The 27,114-nt window shown below is 31.2% G+C and overlaps 1 protein-coding gene across 1 annotated transcript in view; it reads right to left on the reverse strand.

Annotated features, from left to right (window-relative positions):
• The window catches only part of cux2b (cut-like homeobox 2b), a 339,662-nt gene that overhangs the window by 280,060 nt on the left and 32,488 nt on the right, over positions 1 to 27,114 (reverse strand). The gene's annotated exons all lie outside the window — the stretch shown is intronic.

The following is a 27,114-nucleotide window of genomic DNA, read 5'->3' on the forward strand; positions in this document are numbered from 1 at the left end:
ATCTTACAGCAAGAAGGTCGCTGGTTTGAGCTTTGGCTGGGTCAGTTGGCATTTCTGTGTGGAGTTTGCCTGTTCTCCCCATGTTCGCGTGGGTTTCCTCCTGGTGTTCTGGGTATCCCCCTTACAAGTCCAAACACATGTGCTATAGGCAAATTGGGAAGGTTAAATTGTCTGTAGTGTATGTGTGTGAATGAGGATGCATGGATGCTTCCCAGTGATGAGTTGCAGCTGGAAAGGCATACGCTGTGTAAAACATATGATGGATATGTTGGCGGTTTAAGTCCCTGCTACAAATTTACTCACTAAAGTCAACTAGTCGTGTTAAAAGAAACAAGTTTACTCACTAAAGTCAATTAATCCCTTTTAAAGCAACAAGTTTACTCATTAAAGTCAACTAATCACTAAAAACCAACAGATTTACTCCGATTTTTTAGGTTAACTAATCGCTTTAAAAGCAACAAATTTACTCACTAAAGTCAATTAATCCCTTCAAAAGCAATGAGTTTACTCACTAAAGTCAACTAATCCCTTTAAAAGCAACAAGTTTACTCACTAAAGTCAACTAATCACTTCATACCAACGGATTTACTCCGATTTTTTAGGTTAACTAATCGCTTTAAAAGCAACAAATTTACTCATTAAAGTCAACTAATCACTTTAAAACCAATGGATTTACTCAGATTTTATAGGTCAACTAACCCCTTTAAAAGCAACAAATTTACTCACTAAAGTCAACTAATCGCTTTGAAAACAACAAGTTTACTCACTTAATTCAACCAATCGCTTTAAAAGCAACACGTTTATTCAAAGTCAACTAATCACTTCAAAACCAATGTATTTACTTAGCTTTATTTAAGGTGAACTAATCGATTCAAAGGCAACCGTTTAACTCACTAAAGTCAACTAATCGCTTTAAAAGCAAAAGTTTTACCCACTAAAGTCAACTAATTGCTTAATAAACAATGAGTTTCCTCACTTTAAGTAAAGTCAACTAATCACCTTAAAAGCAACGGCTTTACTCACTAAAGTCAACTAATTGCTTTAAAAGAAACAGGTTTACTCACTGTTTTGTTTCACTGTGTTAAACACCAAAACCGGGAGCAATAAATACTAAAACTAACATGTTTATACTCTATGAACAGCCCCTTTAACACTACCTGTATGATTCAGTAACACTGTGTTTTTCCTCCACACATCCGTCAATTAGCACATGCAGCGCTTCCACCAGCGATCATCTGTCTGATTGAGGCAGAAATATGAACTTTTGCTTCAGCCGCGCCACTCTTTTCACCCTCTAAAGAGAGAGGTCTGTCCCTGAGAGAGCCAAACCTGCTTCCAGCGGCAGAAGAAAGAGTGGGCTTCAATTAGTGTGTCTCCTGGGGTCCCCCGTCCCATTACCCGCCATAAATCCTCATGCTTTACGATTAGGTGCATAAAATGAGTCATCCATCTGGACAGTAAATAAAAGCTTGTCAGTGGCCTGACGCCAAAGCCTGAACACAGCTTCTTTTGAAACTCACCGCTCACACGTCACCAAAACAACACAAAACTGCATGCAGAGCTCCCAGATATTGGGGAAGAAACTGACATGTATGGTGATATATAGTTTTTCAGAGATTTATATATATATGAAGGCAAAATTTCTAGCCCTCTTGTGATTTTTTTATTTAATTATTCATTCATTTGTTCCTTTTCCTTCAGCTTAGTCCGTTTATTCAGCAGGGGTCAACACAACAGAATGAACCACCCTTATCCAGCATATGTTTTACACAGCGGATGTGCTTTCAGCTGCAACCCAGTACTGGGAAACACCCATACACTTTCATTCCGCAATTCAGTTGATCCAATTCACCTATAGCGCATGTGTGGACTGTGGGAGAAACCAGAGCACCCAGAGGACACCCAAGCCAACAAGGGGAGAACATGCAAACTCCCGACAGATACGCCAAGCCAGCCGCCAACCCAGCTGTTGGATTGGGTATTGTTTGGGGTTATTTGGGATACCGGTGCTAATTCAATACTTTTAAAATGGTACCGGTGCCAAAACAGTGTCTGAAAAGATACTATTTAGCCACAAAATTATGGTGGACGACTCTTAAAAAATCTTTTAGATGACAAAATCTTTAAAATATATCATTTTAATAGAACAATATAATTAAAGTTTAAAGTAAACATCAATTCATATTTTATATATTTGAATGACATTAATATATTTCCTTTGATTATTTGTTCCTCTTCCTCAAAGTTGTTTAGAATTAAATGTTTAGAGATGGTGTGACAACACGTACCTATGTGTGCCTTTGATGCACCCCTTCTTATGTTCTTATCGCAGCACCAGTGGCACCAAAATTACGCACCGAAATTCATATGCAGATTCAGTCCGGTACATACCGGTTACAAAGGTACTGGTGCTATAATGGCACCGGGTTTCAGTACCCAACCCTACCCAGCAGGGACTCAAACCAGCAGCCTTCTTGCTGTGAGGCGAAAGTGCTAACAACTGAGGTGCCATGCCACCCTCCACTGTATTTGTAAATATTGTAATATTGACAAAAAAGTTAAACATCGGTATCCAGATACTTTGCTAAGTCATTTATAAGTGCTTTAGAGTGCTTTCACACCTGCCTTATTTAGTTCGATTGAATCGCACTAGAGAACCATACCAAACTAGAGTTCCTCTTCAAGCAGGTCTCGGTACGCTTATTTGGTCCGCCTTTGGTGCGCACTCGTACGATTGCTGTATTGTCACCTGCCCAAACGAACCATACCAAAAGGGAACGAACCATACCCTTTTGGTATGGTTCGTTTGGGCAGGTGACAATGCAGCAATCGTACGAGTGCGCACCAAAGGCGGACCAAATAAGCGTACCGAGACCTGCTTGAAGAGGTGGTCTCTGTACACTTTCAAACAACCCCTGGAGCGGTTTGTTTGTGGTGAGAATATGATCCGTACTAAAACAGGTCCAACCGCAAAAAAGCACTGCGTGTTTTGGACTAATGCAGCTGCTGTAGGCCTAAGCGCAGTGCATTATGGGATATGGAGGAAAATATTTGTTGACAGCGCTTTACCAACAGAAAGAGAGAGAGAAAAACATTACCTGATGGATCTTTAGTAATATTTCCGCAAGATGACCATGTCACAGTTTGGCTAAATTAATTCACGCCGCCGCCTGAAGTGACGAGCGATGCATTAAAACTTTGTTTTAATACAGCCGCGGCCGCGCTTCATTCATACAATCAGTCAGCGTTGTCGTCCCTCCATAGTAAAACCAACATTGTTATTGGCATTTTCCCACATGTGAATTCTGACCAATCAATAAGCAGTTTAAGAAATATGTTCAATAACATCTGGCCAATGAGAGATGTGGATTTTGTCAGATGACTGCAATTTGGTTCGTTTCAACTGCTTCGGACCAAAGCCAGCAGTGTGGTGTGAAAACCACCCAAAGACGGCAGAAAACACAACAATGAATGATTTATTGCCCTTGGTCCGGACCAAATGAAGCAAACTACAGATGTGAAAGCACCCTTAAACTCTACTCTGTTTATCTATACAGTAGAGAAATATGCAATTTCATACAGTAGCTCTTAAAGGTTAGAAATTACTTGACCGCTAGAACACACTAACAAAAATGCTGTGTGATGATTAGCTTCAATCTGTACTTCTTGTATAAGGCTTTGAAAATTGTCATCTAAAGATTTCCATGGTGCTAAAGTGCTTCTACATTCACACTTGTTACAATGAGCGCCATTTTCTGTTCAACAACAAGCAACATAAGGACATGCGGCTCAAAATGTAGAGCGATGCCAAGGTCATGGGTTCGAATGCATGAACTGATAACGCGCATAACTTGCATTGCTTTGAATCAAATCATCAGCTAAAATGCATAAATGTAAGAGAACAGAAATGTAAGCGTTCTTTCAGAGCTGCGATTGCCTAAGTATGTCAGGAATGAATATCTAACTCACGCACAGGGACGGGGCAAGTCCTTCAACTGAGCCACGATCACACCATCATCCACTGAACAAACGAAGACAAATATCTCAAGAACTTCAGATGGGTGACTGACTGAGAAACACAGACACACACACACTGGCTGTTGCACAATAGACTTTTGCATTTACAGACTATTCCATTAAAAAATAGGTGTACGCAGGGTTTTTTTTTTTTTTTAAGTCAACTAATAGCTTTAAAAACAACAGGCTAACTTGCTTAAGTAAACTAATAGCATTGAAAACAATAACTTTACTCAGGTTAAAAAGTAAACTAATTGCTTTAAACATAATGAGTTTACCAAATGTTTAAAGTACAGTAAACTAATCACTTTAAAAGCAACAAGTTTACTAACTTTAAGTCAATGAATTGCTTAAAAAGTTACAGGTTTACTCACTTTAAGCCAACTAATCGCTTTAAAAGCAATGAGTTTACTTTCACTGTTAGGTCAACTAATTGACTTAAAAGCAACAACTTTACTAACTTTAAGAAATGTCAACAAAACACTTTAAAACCATTGGGTTTATTGTGACCTGATTGTTTTAAAACCAACAGGTTTACTCACTTTTTAAGGAAAAGTCAACTGATCACTTTGAAACCAATGGGTTTACTCACATTTTAAAAGATATTTAACTAATCGCTTCAAAAACAATGGATTCGATATCTTTAATTCAAATAATCACTTTTAAACCATCGGGTTTAAACATTTAAAAAATTAATCGACTAATTACTTTTAAAAGCAATGTATTTACTCACTTTAAGTCAACTAATCACTTTAAAACTAACGTTTACTCACCTAAAAAAATAATCAATTAATCGCCTTAAAAGCAATGGATTTACTTACTTTAAGTCAACTGATTGCTTTAAAACCAACGAGTTTACTCTAAGTGAACTAATTGCTTTAAAACCAATGCTCACTTTCAATTTTATCTAATAGATTTAAAAGTAACACGTTTACTCACTTTAAGCCAACTTAACTTCACTCTTCTTACTTAACTTCAACTTAACTTAACTTTAGCAGCCAACTTAACTGTACTCTTGCTTTTAAGTTAGGTCAAGTAATCGCTTTAAAACTAATGGCTTTACTCACTTAAAGTGAGTAAACCCCTTGGCTTTAAAACAATCAGTTCACTTAAAGTGAACTAATCGCTTTAAAAGCAACATGTATACTCACTTTAAGTCAACTAACTGCTTTAAAAGTAACAGGTTAATTGCATTAAAAGCAATAGGTTTACTCAATTTTTAAAGTAAAATCAATTAAGCGATTTAAAAGCAAAGGTTTTACTTACTTTTTAAAGGAAAGTTTTAAAGTGAACTAACCACTTTAAAAGAAATGGGTTTACTGTAAGCAAAGTCAAATAATTACTTTAACAGAAATGGCTTCACTCACTTTAAGTAAAGTCAACTAATTGCTTTGAAAGCAAAGGCTTTGCTCACAAAGTTACCTAATCACTTTAAAATCAACGGGTTAAGTCAGTTTAAGTAAAGTCAACTGATCACTTTAAAAGCAACGAGTTGAGTCAGTTTAACTAGTCGCTTTAAAAGCAACGGGTAAAGTCAGTTTATTTCAACTAATCGCTTTAAGGGCAACGGGTTAAGTCAGTTTAAGTCAACTAATTATTTGTAAAGCAGCAGGTTTACTCAGTTTAAGTCAACTAATCACTTTAAAAGCAGCAGGTTTACCCAGTTTAAGTAAAGTAAACTGATCGCTTTAAAAGCAATGGGTTAAGTCAGTTTAAGTCAACTAATCGCTTTAAAAGCAATGGGTTTATGCAGTTTAAGTCAACTAACCGCTTTAAAAGCAGCAGGTTTACTCAGTTTAAGTCAACTAATCGTTTTAAAAGCAGCAGGTTTACTCAGTTTAAGTCAACTAACCGCTTTAAAAGCAGCAGGTTTACTCAGTTTAAGTCAACTAACCGCTTTAAAAGCAGCAGGTTTACTCAGTTTAAGTCAACTAATCGCTTTGAAAGCAGCAGGTTTACTCAGTTTAAGTCAACTATTCGCTTTAAAAGCAATGGGTTTATGCAGTTTAAGTCAACTAACCGCTTTAAAAGCAGCAGGTTTACTCAGTTTAAGTCAACTAATCGCTTTAAAAGCAGCAGGTTTACTCAGTTTAAGTCAACTAATCACTTTAAAAGCGGCAGGTTTACTCAGTTTAAGTCAACTAATCACTTTAAAAGCGGCAGGTTTACTCAGTTTAAGTCAACTAATCGCTTTAAAAGCAGCAGGTTTACTCAGTTTAAGTCAACTAATCGCTTTAAAAGCAGCAGGTTTACTCAGTTTAAGTCAACTAATCGCTTTAAAAGCGGCAGGTTTACTCAGTTTAAGTCAACTAATCGCTTTAAAAGCAGCAGGTTTACTCAGTTTAAGTCAACTAATCGCTTTAAAAGCAGCAGGTTTACTCAGTTTAAGTCAACTAATCGCTTTAAAAGCAGCAGGTTTACTCAGTTTAAGTCAACTAATCGCTTTAAAAGCAATGGGTTTATGCAGTTTAAGTCAACTAACCGCTTTAAAAGCAGCAGGTTTACTCAGTTTAAGTCAACTAATCGCTTTAAAAGCAGCAGGTTTACTCAGTTTAAGTCAACTAATCACTTTAAAAGCGGCAGGTTTACTCAGTTTAAGTCAACTAATCACTTTAAAAGCGGCAGGTTTACTCAGTTTAAGTCAACTAATCGCTTTAAAAGCAGCAGGTTTACTCAGTTTAAGTCAACTAATCGCTTTAAAAGCAGCAGGTTTACTCAGTTTAAGTCAACTAATCGCTTTAAAAGCAGCAGGTTTACTCAGTTTAAGTCAACTAATCGCTTTAAAAGCGGCAGGTTTACTCAGTTTAAGTCAACTAATCGCTTTAAAAGCAGCAGGTTTACTCAGTTTAAGTCAACTAATCGCTTTAAAAGCAGCAGGTTTACTCAGTTTAAGTCAACTAATCGCTTTAAAAGCAGCAGGTTTACTCAGTTTAAGTCAACTAATCGCTTTAAAAGCAGCAGGTTTACTCAGTTTAAGTCAACTAATCGCTTTAAAAGCAGCAGGTTTACTCAGTTTAAGTCAACTAATCGCTTTAAAAGCAATGGGTTTACTCAGTTTAAGTCAACTAACCGCTTTAAAAGCAATGGGTTTATGCAGTTTAAGTCAACTAACCGCTTTAAAAGCAGCAGGTTTACTCAGTTTAAGTCAACTAATCGCTTTAAAAGCAGCAGGTTTACTCAGTTTAAGTCAACTAATCACTTTAAAAGCGGCAGGTTTACTCAGTTTAAGTCAACTAATCACTTTAAAAGCGGCAGGTTTACTCAGTTTAAGTCAACTAATCGCTTTAAAAGCAGCAGGTTTACTCAGTTTAAGTCAACTAATCGCTTTAAAAGCAGCAGGTTTACTCAGTTTAAGTCAACTAATCGCTTTAAAAGCAGCAGGTTTACTCAGTTTAAGTCAACTAATCGCTTTAAAAGCGGCAGGTTTACTCAGTTTAAGTCAACTAATCGCTTTAAAAGCAGCAGGTTTACTCAGTTTAAGTCAACTAATCGCTTTAAAAGCAGCAGGTTTACTCAGTTTAAGTCAACTAATCGCTTTAAAAGCAGCAGGTTTACTCAGTTTAAGTCAACTAATCGCTTTAAAAGCAGCAGGTTTACTCAGTTTAAGTCAACTAATCGCTTTAAAAGCAGCAGGTTTACTCAGTTTAAGTCAACTAATCGCTTTAAAAGCAATGGGTTTACTCAGTTTAAGTCAACTAACCGCTTTAAAAGCAATGGGTTTATGCAGTTTAAGTCAACTAACCACTTTAAAAGCAGCAGGTTTACTCAGTTTAAGTCAACTAATCGCTTTAAAAGCAGCAGGTTTACTCAGTTTAAGTCAACTAACCGCTTTAAAAGCAATGGGTTTATGCAGTTTAAGTCAACTAATCGCTTTAAAAGCGGCAGGTTTACTCAGTTTAAGTCAACTAATCGCTTTAAAAGCGGCAGGTTTACTCAGTTTAAGTCAACTAATCGCTTTAAAAGCAGCAGGTTTACTCAGTTTAAGTCAACTAATCGCTTTAAAAGCAGCAGGTTTACTCAGTTTAAGTCAACTAATCGCTTTAAAAGCAGCAGGTTTACTCAGTTTAAGTCAACTAACCGCTTTAAAAGCGGCAGGTTTACTCAGTTTAAGTCAACTAATCGCTTTAAAAGCGGCAGGTTTACTCAGTTTAAGTCAACTAATCGCTTTAAAAGCAGCAGGTTTACTCAGTTTAAGTCAACTAATCGCTTTAAAAGCAGCAGGTTTACTCAGTTTAAGTCAACTAATCGCTTTAAAAGCAGCAGGTTTACTCAGTTTAGGTCAACTAATCGCTTTAAAAGCAGCAGGTTTACTCAGTTTAAGTCAACTAATCGCTTTAAATGCAATGGGTTTACTCAGTTTAAGTAAAGTCAACAAAATATAAGCAGCAGATTCACCCAATTTTAAAAGTAAAATCAACTAATTGCTTTAAATGCAAAAAGTTTACTCATTTTAAATAAGGTCGACCAATTGCTTGAAAGCAAGTGGGTTCGCGCTTTTATATTTTTTACAGTGGCGTTCATTGTTTTACCCCTCTCACCTGCAGTGTCTTGCCTTATTATGATTTCAAAAAAGGAAAAGGCTTTGAACTCTTTGTTTGCCTGCCTTTATCTCTTTAACATGATGCAACATGAAGGTGTGAGGAGCCAATCAGAAAGATCAGCTGTGGATTGCGAGTGTCAGAGCTGCTGGAGAGCTTGATAGACACAAACGCACACACACACATCATAAATGCCGGCCATCGGTTTGCACTGTTCTGAAACGACTCCCTGAATGAGCGCAGTGCATATCAAACAGAAGGAAAGCAAACAGAGCCATGTTTATGTGGAACCACACTGGACCAAATGATAATATCTGTTGTAGCATCTTCAGTTTATTAAGAAAGACTGAATGTTATTAGAGATTAAAGGGGTTTGAGTTTAAGATCCAAACCCGGATTGACAGCATGAGCACCACAATGTAAGTGTATGTGGCTCAGGGGTTTTATAGTGATAATTGTCACCTAAAAGATGAATAAATACTGCTGTATTTATAGTGTTGTGTGAGAAAAGCATGCAAGACAGCAGGTTTAGCATCAAAGACAGCTTGTCACAAGATGCACAGGAACTGACGTTTGGTGTCATTTATGTCAGGTTTAGTGCATCTTAATACATCAAATTTAAATAAATGCAAATGAGTTTGCTGGGATTTGTCGAAGTTTAAGATACAAAGCATATTACATGTTTTCAAAAAAAAAAAAGACTTTTAATGCATGAGTCATATGAGATGTGGGTTAGTATACGGTGCAACAGATCATTGCAATAATGAATAAGAAATATTAGGAAGAAATTATTCGTATTATAAGGTAAAATAAATAAATATTTGTTATTATTATTACTACTTCTATTATTATTATTACCACCATTAGTATTATTGTTAATATTGTTATTATTATTGTTATCATTATTATTGTTATCATTATTATTATTATTGTTATTATTATTATTATTATTATTATTATTATTATTGTTATTGTTAATTAAACATTATTATTATTATTATTATTATTATTATTATTATTATTATTATTTTAAATGCAAAATGATAATTAAGCTAAAATATGAATAATATATAATATTTTTATAATTTATAAACAAGTACTAGTATATATATATATATATATATATATATATATATATATATATATATACACATAAATATATATACACATATATACACACACACTAGTATATATATATATATATATATATATATATATATATATATATATATATATATATATATATATACATATATACACATATATACAAGTACATCCTGCAAAATCCTGCATTTAAAAAAGAAAATTATAGTTAATAATTTCTATAATAACATAACTTAATTATTTTTTAAAAAGAACAATTTAATAATAATAATGATACATTTTCTTTGAAATACATGATCAATAAAACTGGATTACGTCATAAATGTTTGCTTTTAAATTTATAAATAGTCTCAAAAAACAACTACGCTTAAATAATTTCATAATTACCATTTTCAGAGTCATACGAGATGTGGGTTAGTATACTGTGCTACAGTTTACTGCAACAACGAATGAGAAACATTATGAAGAAATGACTATTACTGAAATGTAAAACAAATTAATTAAATACAATGTCATATTAATAGCATAATATTCTAATAACAACAACAACATTACATTTACTTGTAAATAAAAAAATAATTTTATAATTATTATAAGTTCATGAGCTCAGTTTCCTATCAAAAATACATCAAATCACATCAAAACTGTCCAAAACACTAATAATAATAATAATAATAATAATAATAATTATTATTATTATTATTATTATTATTATTATTATTATTATTATTTCTGTTATTTTTTTATAAAATAAAAACTCATTTTACAAAATTTACTACAAATAAATTTATTTAAAATGTGTTTAAAATACATGAAAATATTCTGAGAAACATGTTTTTTTTTATTACTAAAAAAGCACTCAAAAAATAAATACTCAATTATCTATTAATAATTTTCTAATTATTATTTTCAGTTCACCAGCTCACTTTACCATTTAAAAGGCATCAAATCAAATCAAAACGATCTGCAACACTATTCTCAAAGCCACCAAGCATGATTGCATCTCAAGAGCATCACCTCCGTCACACACATCATTGTCCATCAATGATAAAAAAACACACATCCTATTAGCAGCGAGCATTTCACAGTTGCTCCCGATTTCCCAAACACTGTACGAATCACAGTGGAAGGGACGTATTTATTATTGCTCTGTGCACGGGGAGGATAGTAGACTGATTTATTGCGCCGCGATCTTAAAAGTAGGACACTTTCACAAGAGGGGGAAGTTCTGAAGAAGAAGCTTATTTGCTATAGGCAAGCAATCAGAGTGGAATTCAAAAGCTAGCCTGGCCTCCAGAGCTCTATAATAAGGCAATGAGACTAACACACACACATATACACACAGACGCACGCACATACACATTTCCCCATGTGACACCATAAAAGTATCAGGAAAGCAAGGCCGGCTATTGTCTCTTTGTTTCGACATAGAGATGAACATGTTTTTATGTGTGGTCCGAGTGAAAGCAGGCTTTCAGGAGGTCTGGGATGATGAGGTTATATTTATGTGTTTGTAATCACACACAAAAGGACTGGGATGTACGTGAATGAGATGGTTGGCATTTCTGCACGTCACTGAATGGATGAATGGGACGTGGTGCATATAGTGGATTTTGAATGATGGAAATTGTTATTAAAGGTTCATTTGTAATGTGAAAAGAGACGAAAAAAATTATATTAGTAAAAAAAAAAAGCAAAATAACAACATTTACAAACAAATAGCTGAAATAATAAGTAAATGATATAGTACAAAATATTTCATTATTTCTAATACATGTTTATATATACATATATAAAAATGGCATTTTAAAAATGTCTTAAATAATAGTAATAGTAATATTATTATTATTAATAATATGATGATAATAATATTTATTTATAATTATTTAAAGTCGTTTATAATAACAAAAATATTAATAGTAATAATAACAATAATAATAATTGTATTAATATAAATCTTAAAAATAAATAATAGTTTTTATAATAATACCAATAATTATATTATTAGTAGTATTAATATTATTAATATTAGTAATATTATTGTTATTATTATTATAAACAACTTCAAATTAAATAATTGTAAATAATAATAAAATAATAATAATAATAAGAAGAAGAAGAATACTAACAAAAACAAAATGAATATGAATATTAATAATGTTATTTAATTTAAATTATTATTATTGTTGTTGTTGTTGTTGTTGTTATTATTATCATTATTATCATTATTATTATCATTATTATTTACAATTATTTAAACTACTTCAAATTAAATAATAGTAAATAATAATTTACCAATAATAATAATAATAATAATAATAATAATAAGAATACTAACGACAACAATAAAATAAATATTAATATTAATAATGATATTTATTTAAATTATATTATTATTATTATTGTTGTTATTATTATTATTATTATTATTATTATTATTATTATTATTATTATTATTATTATTATTATTAAATACATTGCTTAGATAGATGTAAATATTATTATTATTATTAATAATAATAATAATAATAATAATAATAATAATATCAAAATCATTATTATTATTATTATTATTATTATTATTATAGTTATTTAATTTAAATTCAATAATAAAAATTATTATTATTATTATTATTCATTTAAATACACTTATTTAATTATTATTATAGATAATAATGTTATTAATTTTGTTATAAATTTTGATCACTATTAATTTTATATAATTCACTTATTTAATTTTTATTATTATAATAATTACTATAATCAAATAAATGACTGCTAATAAAATAATTGCAAATTGTTATAATTATTATTATTGCTGTTGTTGTTGTTACTATTATTATTATTAATACTATCATTTTACTATCTATTACTAATTTAAATTAAATCATTATAAATAAATAAATAAATAAATGAATATAATAATATTTATTATTATTATTATTAATAATAATAATAATAATACAACAACTAAAATTAAATAACAATTTACACTAATATAGCAATTTACATTTGATATTAAATCTTATTCATAATTATTTAATTTAAATTATTATTAACTATTATTGTTATTAGTTTTATTCATATTTAAAATTAAATAAATACATTTTATATATATATTTTTTTTATTATTATTATAATAATTACTATAATCAAATAAATGACTGCTAATAAAATAATTGCAAATTGTTATAATTATTATTATTGCTGTTGTTGTTGTTACTATTATTATTATTAATACTATCATTTTACTATCTATTACTAATTTAAATTAAATCATTATAAATAAATAAATAAATAAATGAATATAATAATATTTATTATTATTATTAATAATAATAATACAACAACTAAAATTAAATAACAATTTACACTAATATAGCAATTTACATTTGATATTAAATCTTATTCATAATTATTTAATTTAAATTATTATTAACTATTATTGTTATTAGTTTTATTCATATTTAAAATTAAATAAATACATTTTATATATATATATATATATATATATATATATATATATATATATATATATATATATATATATATATATATATATATATATATATATATATATATATATATATATATATTTATATATATATGATGTATCATTGGAATTAACTAAACAATTGATTTGCTCTTTAGTGTTTAGGCTTTCAGCAGTGACTTTAAACCACACTGAGCTGAACTTAACTGAACCTAAACTCTGAAAACTGAACTGACTTTGAACCAATCTACATTGTAAAAGCGCAATAATCAATAATCAAATTGACTTATTATTATTATTACTATCACTATTATTATTATTATTATTATTATTATTATTAATAATAATAATAATAATAATAAAACTAATTACACTTTAAACACAAAGATGCAATTTATTACAAATCAAATTTTGTTTTCATTAAAAAAATGTAATCAATCAATATATATTACTACCATATCATATATCTATATACTTATGGCATTCATAAATACTACATTTCACTGTGCTTTTACACCATTATGTTATACATGGACACATCGACTGCTCCATGAATTAATCCTCAGCAACAAACCCAGAAGTCAGAACACAGTGGGAGAAGCTCAGAAACAATCTTTATGACTCTCTCATTATTTAATACATTACAGCTCCCCTGTAGAGCAATAAAACTTTAATGCTGGTATATATACGTGAATAACAGAGAGAGCTCCGACAAAAAAAAAAAGCTGTTGCATGGCCTGATTCACATCTCCATCTTATTTTTCAACTGAATTCAATTCGAGTTCACTCGTATAGCGTTTTTCACAATAATTATCGTTCCAAAGCAGCTTCGCAAAAGGTGCTCATTATTACATTACAGTCAAGATCAGAAAAATTAGTTAGCATAGAAATAATATATATATGTATTAATTATATATGATCAGTGAAGTGTATTTATTTTAAAGCGGGCCTATTATGCAAAAATCACTTTTATAAGCGGTTTAAACACAATTGCATGGTAACATTGTGTGAATATAACCAGCTTCTAATTGTTCAAATTAATTAATTCTATTTTCTATAATCACACGTGTCATCAGAGGGGGAAAGCCCCGCCCACTAGTAACCAACTCTCCCTTATTAGCATAGGACAGTAGTCTAACTTTTTAATCTGCCACTATGCTGACACAGAGGCATTTGTAGCTCCGCCCTATTCTGAAATGAGCACAATCTCATTTGAATTTAAAGTGACAGTCACTAAAACAGCACAATAACGATCAAAGCATAAAAGGGGCAGTTTCAAAGAGTTATACAACATTATTTGTATGGTATTTTGAGCTGAAACCTCACATACACACTCTAGGGACATCAGAAACTTGGTTTACATATTGTAAATAGATAGTAATAGGTCTAAACAAAACGCAGATATTACCAACATATTAGTAAATATAGAAGTAAAAAATGCATAATATATATGCATAATAATTTAGTATTGAAATAAAACAGCAACAACAATTTTAAAAATGGTTTAAATAATAATAATAATAATAATAATATGGCATCTCGGTGGTGTAGTGAGTAGCACGATCGCCTCACAGCAAGAAGGTCGCTGGTTTGAGCCTTGGCTGGGTCAGTTGGCATTTGTGTGGAGTTTGCACATTCTCCCCGTAATCGTGTGGGTTTTCTCCGGGTGCTCCGGTTTCCCCCACAGTCCAAAGACCTGCTCTATGGGTGAGTTGGGTAAGCTAATGCCGAGTTCAGACTGCATGATTTTCAAAGTAGTCGTGTCATGGATGTTTTCACACTGCTTGACTATCTGAGCTAGCGTTTTGATGCTGCTTTGTTTACACTGCAAGATGGATCGGCGACAGCTAGGGGCTTTCACATTGCATGACTTTACACTAGGAAGAATCGCCGACAACTTCGTCCAAACAATGTCTCACAGCCAAAAAAACGTAGTATATCTTTTGTTATTAACTACATAACGAGAAAGAAGCATTTAATGGGGTAGAACATGTACATATTTGCTCACCTGGGTTTGAAGGGAATTAGCAATTTCTTCTCAACTTTCTTTTTTAACTTTCTGTATGAAACGTTAAACAGACACGGGTGCTCCTGTCAAACCTCAACTAGTTTTTCCTCCATTTTGTGGGTCCAAATGCACCGAAAATGAGCGCTTTTAACTTCTCCCTCAACCTCCCGCTGGCCTGCAGGTACACACACACATGTAAATGCTGCTCTCTGATTGGCTGTGGGCGATCGCCGATGTTATTTTCAGTCAAAACTCATTTCACATGGCATGATTTGAATTGCCGACAGCTCCAGATGTTTAGCACGCAAAATATTGGTTATTATTAGATTATTATTAAGATAATAGTAATAATAATAATAATAATAACAACAACAACAACAACAACAACAACAACAACAACAACAACAACAACAACATTCTAATTAAATAATTATAAATATATAATATTTTATTACTATTATTAATTATTTTTTAAATAATAATTATAACAATGTTTAAATACTATTACCATTTTAGAATTTGAATTCAATTAATTATTAAGATTAATAATAATAAAACAAAATAGTAGTAGTAATAATAGTAATAATTAGTAAAACTAAATAATAATAATAATAATAATTTAATTTAATAGAAATGCATAAATGTTCATATCTATTGTTTTAAATTTTGAATTAAATAAATTATTATTATTATATTTTTTACATTTGAATCATTTAATAATAATAATAATAATAATAATAATAATAATAATAATAATAATAATAATAAATTCAAAATAAATAATTATAAATAAATAAGTTTAGTACTATTATTATTATTAATAATAATAATATTACTACAATTAAATCATTTAATAATAATAATAATAATAATAATAATAATAATAATAATAATAATAATAATAATAATATTATTAATAATAATAATACATTTTTAAAAAATAATTATAAATAAATAATATAAGTTTATTATTATTATTAATAATAATAATAATAATACAATTAATTAAAATTAAATAGCTATAAATAATAATAAAAGAAATATGATAATGCTCAGTTTACACCTTTTGTACAATAAAGCAATTGCAACACAGTTTGCATACAACACTAAAACAGAGATCTGAATTAAAGCAACAACAAAAAAAGTGCATTTAAAGCAAAAAAAAAATTCGATTTCTGATCAGTGCATCTCTCTCTACCTCCAACAACACTTCAACCATCCTGCTAAAAGATGCCCTGCGAGCGAAGCAGATCTGCATACAGTAAAAAGACAAACAGTCCTGTAAATAAAGACGGCTGTCCGGCAACTGTCTTCCCCACGACGCCATTATTGACCCCCAGTCAGATGCTCTGCTGATTAAAAATTGATCCCTTTGGAAAAATCTAATCAACAGAGCAGGATTCTTTCATATGAAGGAGGGCACAGCTGCTGACACAAGGGTTGCAGACCTGTTATTAACCCCTGATCCTCCACACACACACACACAGACAAACACACACAAGCTCCCTCAAGGCCTCGGACAAACCAGACCGCGGCCCAGACGTCTTGAATTATTCAGCAGACTCTCGATTTATGCAGGCCACTACTCTTAATGGAGCATCCGGGCCCCATAGAGCGGTCAGCGGAGGGCCGGGGCCAGCGACCGGTGTGTGTGAGGACAAATTCATCAGCGAGGTGGCGAGGGTCAGCAAGGGTTAATGATGCCACGCGTCTAGACGGACCGCGCTCTTGGCCTTTTGTACGCGAGGCAGCTGCGAGAGTGAGGATTCAGGAGATTCCCACGCCACACACACACACACATATTCATCTGAACACACAATTCAGTTCAAGTTTATAAGTATAGTGCTTTCCACAACTGTTTTAAAGCAGCTTCACAAAAGGTGCTCACTTTTGCATTGCATTCAAATTATTAGTTACCATAAGTTCATTACAGTACTTGATCATTGTAATTAACTAGACACTAATAGCTTTTAATAGTTAATAATCAACACATTTAAACTTGTGTGCTGTTGGGGATGTTTTCATCCACTCCAGGGTGATTTTGAGTAGAGGTGTGAATCTACACTAGTCTCACAGTTCGATTCGGTTAATATTATCATGCCATCAATTCGGTTCAATTCGATATCTCTGTACATCATGGTGCATTGACGATGCCTTCTAAAAAAATTGAAAGTTAAATTCTATATTTTACTTCACAGCACAACAGTTCATGTAATAACAGGCATAATTATATTCATATGTTATTTGTTATGGGCTGCATAATGGCGCAGTGGGTAGCACGATCACCTCACAGCAAAAAGGTCGCTGGTTCGAGCCTCATTTCTGTGTGAAGTTTGCTTGTTCTCCGGGTGCTCCGGTTACCTTCACAGCCCAAACACATGCACTATAGGTGAATTGAATAAACTAAACTGGCCGTAGTGTATGTGTGTGAATGTGAGTGTGTGTGGATGTTTCCCAGTACTGGGTTGCTGGAAGGGCATCCGCTGTGACTTTATTCTGCTGTGGCGACCCCTGATAAATAAAGAGACTAATCCAAAGGAGAATGAATGAATGAATAAATGAGTGAATGAACGGGTAAATGAATGAATGAATGAATGAATGAGTGAATGAACGAGTGAATGAATGAATGATTGAATGAATGAAAAATTAATGAAAAATGAATGAGTGAGTGAATTAATGAATAACGAATGAATAAATTAATAAATGAATAAATGAACAAACTAATGAATAAATGAATGAGTGAATGAATGAACAAATGAACAAACGAACAAATTATATGAATGAATGAATGAACAAATTAATGAATGAACGAACGAATTTAAAAAATGAATGAGTGAGTGAATTAATGAATGAACAAAGGAATAAATGAATTAATGAATGAACTAATGAATTAATGAATGAGTGATTGAACGAATGAACAAATAAACTATATGAATTGATGAATGAATTAATGAATTAATGAATTAATGAATGAATGAATGAATGAATGAATGAATGAATGAACGAACGAATGAACGAGTGAATGAATGAACGAACGAATAAACAATGAACGAACGAATGAGTGAATGAATGAATGACAATGCATGGTGACTTAAAGAGATAGTTCACCCAAAAAATTACATTTACTCACTATTTATTCACCCTCAAGTGATTCCAAACCTTTATTTAGAAAAACAATATATTTTGAAGAATGTAAGAAACCTGAGAAAAACAAACAGAAGTCAAGGGTTTACAGGTTTTTTAGCTTTCTTCAAAATATCCTCTTTTGTGTTCAAAAGAAGAAAGAAACACAAATAAGTTCAAGCAGTTGAAGGGTGAAATTTGCATTTTTTGGGGAACTATCCCTCTAAATATACGCAGTAAAAAGTTTTTGTTTTGCTTCAAAAAGTGAGTAAACATGTTGCCTTTAAATCAACAAGTTGACTAAACCTAAAAAAATTGAGTAAACCGATTGCCACTTTTAAGATGATCTAACTTAAGTTTCATAATTATGCACATAGTTCATTTACTTAAAAATGTTGAGTCAAAGGGTTTACGCATTTGTTTAAGTCAACTAATTTTTTGACAAACAGTGTATTGTTTTTACAGTGTATTGTTATATATGTCCTGCTCAACTGAACAAGTATTATGAAACTACAATAAAACCTGCATCATTACAGCTGGGAAAACAAGTGTTGAAAACGTCACCATTTTTCTCTAAAGGTGCTGTTGACTTTCAATTTTCCCCATATGTTGGTAACGAAATCCATATATGCAAAAGAAAACAAAACTAACTAGATTACAAAAGAAATTATGTGTAATAAAATGAAATGACACAGGAAAAATTTATTGAACACATGAAAAAAGGTGACGATGGCAGTGAAAGCCCAGACAGCAGCTGAAATCTCTCAGTAGTTCTTCAGCAACCCTCTGCCTTTCCTCAGTGTAAATGAATATCAGCTGCTTCAGTCCAACATCTGCATTAGCAGAAGGATGAAGATAAAACCAGAGGGGACAATTCAGCAGGACAATGATCCAAAACAATCAAAGAAACTCTCAAATGCTTTTAAAGAAAGAAAACCAAGCAGGAGAATGGCCCAGCCAATCACCTGTTCTGAATCCAATAGAGAATACTACATGAAGCTCAGATTTGATAGACGAGACCCACAGAACCATCAAGATTTTGAGACACCGTTGAAGTCTGTGAAAAACTCACACCTGAGCAATTCATGTGACTTTATTTACCATATGAGAGACGTCTTTAAGCTGACATCACCAAAAATAAAGTATTAAATACGTTTCAGTAGTTCAGGACTTTCTCCTTGGTTCATTTCTAACTCAATTTTCAGATTTTGTTTAGTTTTGTTTTATTGTTATGTTTTTACCAAAATCTGGTTCAATTCCATGTCAACAGCTCCGTTAGAAATATTATTCCCAGGAAAAAACATGACAATGTGACAATACTTATTTTCCCTGCTGTATATCTCTCATAATTTCTCTTAAATAACTTCCAGCTCTCCACGAAACACAGATTCCTATTAACCATTCTTACCCCAAATCAGTTAAACCCCTAAAGAGTCTGAAAAAAGCATGTCCCATGCACACAACACCCTGAGATTAGCCTCTGGTCGTCCGCCACTCAATTTTCAAGCAGCTATCATCATTACACACACAATTACTGCAGCATCAGCACCAGAGCTTCAGTAATCGCTCTTCCAGGAAAAGGGAGGGTGTTTGGCAACAGATTTTGTTGTCATGAGAGCGTCTCCTTGGTGATCCCGTTGACCAAACCTCAAGTGTACAAGTGTGGCGAGTAGTAACATTGTGAAAGCATTGCGTAAGGTTTTCCAATCATCCCAACAGTGGGTTGCCAATGAACCGATGATATCACACACCAACACCATTCACTGCACATTACAGAGAAAACATCACGATGCTTCACGTGTTATGAATAACATTTTTAAAGGCCACATGTGAAAGCATTTAAATGTCAATAAACACAGTCGTCTGCTTTTCACAGTAAATAATACATGGTGGTTCTGTGTGCTTCAGTGGAGTAAACAACTATACTAGATCCTAATGTGATAAGAGTCTGGAGGACTAGTTATTTGGTCACTTTATTTTAAGGTACAATTATTATTTTAAGACAAACTTACAGTCTTACTGGCAGCGCAAAATGCTAGAAAGTTAAAGTAAATTTAAAAGTTGTAATTATTTATTTTCTGTGAGCTTGTAAATTTAGTCTTATTGGCAACCATAATTGCCAGTTAGTCACTGTAAATTTTACATTTAATAGTAAATAATTCACAGTGAGCTTGGAAATTTAGTCTTACAGGAAATTAAAATTGTCATTGAGTTACTGTAAATTTTACAGTTAATTGTAAAAATTATTTTACAGTGCGCTTGTAAGTTTACAGTTTTACTGGCAACCAAACTTAGCAGTAAATAACTGTAGATTTTACAGTGTGCTTGTAAATTTACACTCTTACGGGCAACCAAAATAGCCAGTAAGTTACTGTAAATTTGACAGTTAATTATTAACTCAGTGTGCTTGTAAATTTAGTCTTACTGGGAATTAAAATTGTCATTAAGTTACTGTAAATTTTACAGTTAATTGTAAAAATTATTTTACAGTGCGCTTGTAAATTTACAGTTTTACTGGCAACCAAACTTAGCAGTAAATTACTGTAAATTTTACAGTGTGCTTGTAAATTTACTCTCTTACGGGCAACCAAAATAGCCAGTAAGTTACTGTAAATTTGACAGTTAATTCTAATTAACTCAGTGTGCTTGTAAATTTAGTCTTATTGGAAATTAAAATGGCCAGAAAATTACTGTAAATTTTCCAGCTAATTGTAATTATTAATTTAAAGTGTCCTCATAAGTTCAGTCTTACTGGCAACCAAAATTGATATTAAGTTACGGTAAATTTGACAATTAACTGTAGTTATTAAAGTGTGCTTGTAAATTTGCAGTTTCACTGGCAACCAAAATTGGCAATAAGCTACTGTAAATTTTATAGTTAAGTGTAATTATTAATTTACGGCATGTTTTTACAGTGCTGTCTCATTAGCAACCAAAATTGCCAGTAAGTTACTGTAAATGTTACAGTTGGGTTACAATTTACAGTCTTACTGGCAAATCAAATTGCTGGTAAGTTACTATAAATTTTACAGGTTATTGTAATTAATTTATAGTATGCTAGTAAATGTACTGCCCTACTGACAACCAAAATTAACAATAAGTTACTGTACATTTACAAGCACACTGTAAATTGATAATTACAATTAACTGTAAAATATACAGTAACTTACTGCCAATTTGGGTGTCAAGTAAGACTAATATTTCAAGCACACTAAATTAAAATTTAAAATTAATTGTAAAATTTACACATTTTTTATACTGAATAGTAATTAATTTACAGTGTGCATGTAGATTTACTGTCTTACTGGCAACCAAAATTGCCAGTAAGTTACTGAAAATTTTACAGACATTTGTAATAATTAATTTAGAGTGCTCTTATAAAATTAGCCTTACTGGCAACCAAAATTGGCAGTAAGATATTGTAAATTTGACAATTAATTGTAATTACTATTATTTTACAGTTTGCTTGTTAATTTACAGTCTTACTGGCAACCAAATTTGGCAATAAGTTACTGTAAATTTTACAGTTTACAGTTTTACAGTTAATTGTAATTAATAATTTACAATGTGCTTGGTAATTTTGGTTGCCAGTATGACTGTAAATCTACAAGTTACTGTAAATTTTAAAGTAACATTTATCTATTTAAAGTGTGCTAAATTTACTGTCTTACTGGCAACCAAAATTTCCAGTAAGTAATTGTAAATCTGACAGTTTGTGGTAATTATTAATTCACTGTTTATCACTCTTTACTTTAAGGTACAATTCTTATTTCCAGGTAAATTTAGTTTTACTGGCAACTCAAACTGCTAGTAAGTTGCTGTAAGTTTGACGGTTAATTGTATTTAAATTCCAGTGCGCTTACAAATTTACAGTCTTACCGGCAACCAAAATTACCAGCAAGTTACTGCATATTTTCAAACACACTGTAAATACTTGCAATTTACTGTAAAATATACAGTAACTTTCTAACAATTTGGGTTTCAAAATAAATATTTTAAGCACACTGTAAATTAAAATTTACAATTAACTGTAAAATTTACCTTAAATTTTACACTTAATAGTAATTATTTTACAGTTTTACTGGCAAGCCAAATTGGCAGTAAGGTACTGTAATTTTTTGTACATTGTAATAATTTACAAAGTGATTGTAAATTTACAGCCATACTGGCAACCAAAATTGGCAGTAAGTTACTGTAAATTTAACAGTTAATTGTAAATAATAATTTACTGCCTGCTCATAAAATTTAAAGTCTTACTGGCAACCAAAACTGCCAGTAGGTAAATTTTATAGTTAATAATAATTAAATTTTGTGTGCTTGTAAATTTAGTCTTACTGGCAACCCAAATTGCTTGTATGTTACTGTAAATTTTACAGTTGTAATTATTAATTTACAGCGCTCAAACTGTCAGTAGGTTACTGTAAATATGACAATTAATTGTAATTAATTTACAGTATGCTTCTAAATGTACAATCTTACAGGCAACCCAATTTGCCAGTAAGTCACTGCAAATTAAACACACTGTAAATTAATATTACAATTCCTGTTAAATTTACATAAAATTTTACAGGAAATTGTAATTAATTTATAGTGTACTTGTAAATTAACAGTCTTTCTGGCAGTTAAAATTATTATTGTAAATTTTGCAGTTACTTGTTATTAAGTTACAGTGTGCTTTTAAATTGATAGTCTTACTGGCAACCAAAACTGGCAGTGAATTACAGTACATTTTACAGTATTTTTTATAGTGTGGTTTCTATTAAAAAAAAAAAAAGAACAAATAAACCATAAATAACTAAATAAAATGCAAAAAAAATATATATATATTTTGTGTTGGTTTCTATAGATATATTGATATAACTGGTGTGAAAAATCCGATAAGAGACAGTGATACAGATACATCAATGAAACCATTTTTTCTCCCACCCCAATCCCTATTAATGTGTTTCTTTACCAAAAAAAAAAAAAATGCTATGCGATCAGCTAGTTACATGATGAAGCATTGTAAAAATGTGCATGTTGAATCACTAAATAGATAAATAACTAAAGACCCTTCAAAATAAACACACACACATACACAACCACCTATTTCAGGTATACAAGAAACAAAGCGCTTATAATGTGCGTCTGATGTGTGTGTGTGTCATACAGCCGAGGTCAACAGTCTCACAGTGACAGAGCCAAACTCAAGGGCAGTCGCTCTGTCAGAGACGCCCTTTACACGCCCACACAAACTCCATCAAGGTGACCGTGTACACACACACACACCGGTGGAGAGGGCGATCCCAGCGGCCGTGTCACAAAACACAGAGAACACGCCACACACAGCATTACATAACATCAGGGTTTTTTTTCCTGCTAACTTTGATTGCTTTGAGCGTGTCCTTCTCGCAGGTGCAGCTGAGCAAGCACAAGTCTAATTTGAGTGTGTGCATGAGTGTGTGTGTGTGTGTCTCGTTCATATGAAAGCGAGCACTGGGGAAGAACAGCCCTCAATATTCACTCACTCCAGCTGAGAACACACTAATCTCACAACAGCAAGAACTACTTATTTTAACCATTAACTCAATTCACCGCAGTAAATTACCGCTCATCAGCCGGCGATGCTGAAACTCAGGAACTACACTTCTACCTCAGCAAAGCAGGAGATTTAACAACTTCGCAATAATTCTTTCACTATAATAAAATAATGGTGATATGCGTCACAGATTGGTCACTTTTTAAACGCACAGATCGCAGGATTCACGTATTCATTTACAATATTAACACTTACAACAGGCACTGGAACAGGAAACATGAAATGCTGGAGCGGAAGAGTGGCAATACAATACCGGACAAAGTCTGAACTGAACACAGCGGTGTAAATTCACAAGACATAACAGAACTGCATACAAACAGGGGAGAGACACGGGTGGAACTATTACACATTAACAAATGGCGGGAAAACAAAACAAAGGAGTCACATGACATCAACACAAGCACATGGAAACACCACAACATAGCATCACAAGACAACATATTACTGACACACCAGACATGTAACATAACACATGAAGACGCCAGACTGTAACGATAGCTATGTTTCCATCCAAAAATGCGAATGAACTTTATGCGCAAAACTGGATTATCGCAGAAAAGACGTGCGAATAAAGCAGCATTTCCATCCAACGAGTCGAAGCGAAGAAAATCGTCACTTCCTGATTACCTGGCACCAAATATCAACAGTAAAAACCGAATTTGCTGCATTAAATAAAATAAAATAAAATAAAATAAAATAAAATAAAATAAAATAAAATTAAATTAAATTAAATTAAATTAAATTAAATTAAATTAAATTAAATTAAATTCAATTCAATTCAATTCAATTAAAAACATTTTAAAAATAATTAAAATTTAATTAAATTAATATTAAATTAAAATAAATAAATTCAGTTCATTTCAATTCAATTAAAATAAAAAAATAAAACAAAAAATAAAATAAAATAAAATAAAATAAAATAAAATAAAATAAAATAAAATAAAATTTAATTAAATTAAATTAAATTAAATTAAATTAAATTAAATTAAATTAAATTAAATTAAATTAAATTAAATTAAATTAAATTAAACTGTGCTTCTGGCGTAGACAAAATGTAAAGGTACCAGTGTTTTGATCTGGAAAATGTATATATTGAAGACTTTAATCCAGCATTTATGCTGATATTTAAAGGCCATTGCAAGCACAATTGCTCAACTCAGAACCATGGAAAAGCACAGAACAGGGTCAGATTGGGATCCAGCACACAGCCAACAGAAACCAGATAACACCTACAAAAACCTACTTTCATCATGCACCCTCCAGGAGGCCGCACGTCACTCTCTCCCTCTCTCCAGCAGTTATTGTATTCTGGGTTTGCTGAATATAACAATAATATAAACACTATAATTCAAAGACATGCGAGCGCTGGATGAACAGCTGGAAAGAGCATTCTGGGATTAATGCACAGGTCAGAAAGTCTATCTCCCGATGCTTTGATCATATCCATCTTAGTGCTGGTACACAGAGACTTACTGTATTTACAGACTGTTAGGCTTTTTGGTGCAGAAACTGTGAATGGTTAAACTGAGATGACATTGATTTATAGCGCACACAGATTTTCCCTCATATAGCTGCTGCCGTCAAAGCAAATAATGGCTTATATTCTATGGAAAACAACCTGTCGATACGTAAACAGCGATGCTCCGGAGCCACCAGAGCAAAGAAACGGTTCCCTTTTGAGAGAAAAATACTGACAATGTTCAAAACAAACCATTAAAATGTTTGAGCTCGGTGTAAGATGATTGAGTTAGCAGCAGGCTTTAGCTTTACCGACACATTCGTTCGTTCTCTCATGCTTTTTGGAAGGCAAATTGTATTTTCACCAATATTGATTTTCTCCTCATTGATTTTAGTAGTTTACAAAGGCATTTTGTGTGGTACAGTCACACTAACATTGGTCATCTGTGCACAATAAGCAAACCTGTGCAGATCGCATCAGATGCACTGAAACATCACAGACAAAACTACAGATTCAGAAGCTTGTGTCCTTTGATATTTCGTGCCGGCGACTAAAAGCTCTGCATCAGTGTCAATGAAGGTGCAGAAAAAGAGCAGTAGCACTGGCAAAGAGTAATAGCTGAAGAAACTACAAGAGAGAGTGTGTAATATTTTATTTATTGGGCCTTATTCGGGGAAGATGAGCAGGAAAAAATGTGCTTTCTTACAAAAACTGTTGCATGCGAATCAATGTGACAATTTCTGTCTGCCAAAAATGAAAATCATGGCATTTACTCATACTTGTGTTAGTCTACATTCCTCTGTACAAAATAAAATAACATGAGATTAAATAAAATTTAATTAAAAAATGAAACAAAATTAAAATAAAATAAACTACAAAATGAAATAACAAAAATTTCATTAAATTACATTAAATATAATAAAACAAAACACAATATGAAACAAATAAAATATAAAAATTAAATTAAATTTTAATTTAAAAAAATGTAAAAAAAAAAAAATCTAACAAAACAAAAACTAAATTAAATTAAAATTAAAAAATTATTAAATTAAAAATAAACAATTAAATAAAACAAAACAGAAATAAAATAAAAATAAATATAAATATTTAAAATGTAATTAAATTAAATATAAATAACTAAATAAATACAATAAAAAATTAAAAAACAAACCAAAATAAAACAAAATTAAAATAAATTTTAAAAATTACATTAAATAAAATAAAAAAATAAATAAATATTTTTTGATAAAAAAATTAATTGTTTTAATAAAACAATGTTAAATAACCAAACAAGCAAAACAAAACTAAATAAATAGTAAAAAATAATCAAATTAAATAAAAAACAACAAAATAAAAAAACACAAAAATAAAATAAACTAAATAAATAAAACAAAAATAAAATAATAGAATAAAATAAAACAAGAATAAAACAAAAATGTAATTAAAACAAAAGTAAACTAAATTAAAACAAAACAAAAATAAAATAAAATAAAATAAAAGAATATAAAACAAAATAAATGAAACAAAATAAATTAAAATAAAACAAAAACAAAAATTAATAACAAAAATAAATAAATAAATAAAACAAAAATAAAACAAAACAAAAAATAAAAAAATTAACAAAAATAAATAAATAAATAATATAAACAACATAAAACAAAACAAAAAAGCAACAACAAACAAAACAATATATAAAATAAAAAATAAAACAGAATAAAAATAATAAAACAATTTAAACCAAACAAAAATAATATAATATAAAACAAAACAAAACAAAAATTTTTTTTTTGAAAA

Source organism: Danio rerio, chromosome 8, assembly GCF_049306965.1.
Source record: "Danio rerio strain Tuebingen ecotype United States chromosome 8, GRCz12tu, whole genome shotgun sequence".
Classification (NCBI taxonomy): domain Eukaryota; kingdom Metazoa; phylum Chordata; class Actinopteri; order Cypriniformes; family Danionidae; genus Danio; species Danio rerio.